Here is a 1,544-nt window from a genome sequence, read left to right on the forward strand (position 1 = left end):
ATTTTTATTTAAAAAAAAAATTTTCGAAAAAAATACTAACAATTTTCAAAAAACCAATTTTCAAAAATCACTAACCCTTTTTCAAAATAATTTTCGAAAATTATTCCTCCCCCATCTCATTCTATTTATTCATTCATATCCTAACATCTCATCTCACATCTCTTCCATTCGTACAGTTGCATTTCTTCTTTTACATCACGTGCTTTGTCTCCCCTTCTTTTCTTCCACTCACAAAGGGATCCCTATACTCTGGTATAAAGGATCTCTATTATTATTATTATTTTTCTGTCCATTCTTCCTTGTCATATGAGCAGGAGCAAGGATAAGAGCATTCTTGTGGAAGCAGATCCAGAACCTGAAAGGACTCTGAAGAGAAAATTAAGAGAAGCTAAAATACAACAATCCAGAGATAACCTTTCAGAAATTTTCGAACAGGCAGAGGAGATGGCAGCCGAAAATAATAATAATGTAAGGAAGATGCTTGGTGACTTTACTGCACCTAATTCCAATTTACATGGAAGAAGCATCTCCATTCCTGCCATTGGAGCAAACAACTTTGAGCTGAAACCTCAATTAGTTTCTCTGATGCAGCAGAACAGCAAGTTTCATGGACTTCCATCTGAAGATCCTTTTCAGTTCTTAACTGAATTCTTGCAGATATGTGATACTGTAAAGACTAATGGAGTAGATCCTGAAGTCTACAGGCTCATGCTTTTCCCTTTTGCTGTAAGAGACAGAGCTAGATTATGGTTGGATTCTCAACCCAAAGACAGCCTGAACTCTTGGGATAAGCTGGTCACGGCTTTCTTAGCCAAGTACTTTCCTCCTCAAAAGCTGAGCAAGCTTAGAGCTGATGTTCAAACCTTCAGACAGAAAGAAGGTGAATCTCTCTATGAAGCTTGGGAAAGATACAAACAGTTGACCAAAAAGTGTCCTTCTGACATGCTTTCAGAATGGACCATCCTGGATATATTCTATGATGGTTTATCTGAGCTATCAAAGATGTCACTGGACACTTCTGCAGGTGGATCCATTCACCTAAAGAAAACGCCTGCAGAAGCTCAAGAACTCATTGACATGGTTGCTAATAACCAGTTCATGTACACTTCTGAAAGGAATCCTGTGAATAATGGGACGCCTATGAAGAAGGGAGTTCTTGAGGTTGATACTCTGAATGCCATATTGTCTCAGAATAAAATATTGACTCAGCAAGTCAATATGATCTCTCAGAGTCTGCATGGAATGCAAGCTGCATCCAACAGTACTCAAGAGGCTTCTCCTGAAGAAGAAGCTTATGATCCTGAGAACCCTGCAATAGCAGAGGTAAATTACTTAGGTGAACCTTATGGAAACACCTATAACTCAACATGGAGAAATCATCCAAATTTCTCATGGAAGGATCAAAAGCCTCAACAAGGCTTTAATAATGGTGGAAGAAACAGGTTTAGCAATAGCAAGCCTTTTCCATCATCAACTCAGCAACAGACAGAGAACTCTGAACAAAATGCTTCTAATTTAGCAAATCTAGTCTCTGATCTATCTAA

General features: G+C 38.3%; 1 non-coding gene across 1 annotated transcript; it reads right to left on the reverse strand.

Moving 5' to 3' along the window:
• Positions 1 to 840: 840 nt before the first annotated feature.
• LOC112725567 (small nucleolar RNA R71) lies at positions 841 to 948 on the reverse strand. Its single transcript, XR_003164667.1, has one exon. It is a non-coding gene; the product is annotated as a small nucleolar RNA R71 (small nucleolar RNA).
• Between the last annotated feature and the right edge of the window lie 596 nt (positions 949 to 1,544).

Source organism: Arachis hypogaea, chromosome 11 (assembly GCF_003086295.3).
Source record: "Arachis hypogaea cultivar Tifrunner chromosome 11, arahy.Tifrunner.gnm2.J5K5, whole genome shotgun sequence".
Classification (NCBI taxonomy): Eukaryota; Viridiplantae; Streptophyta; class Magnoliopsida; order Fabales; family Fabaceae; genus Arachis; species Arachis hypogaea.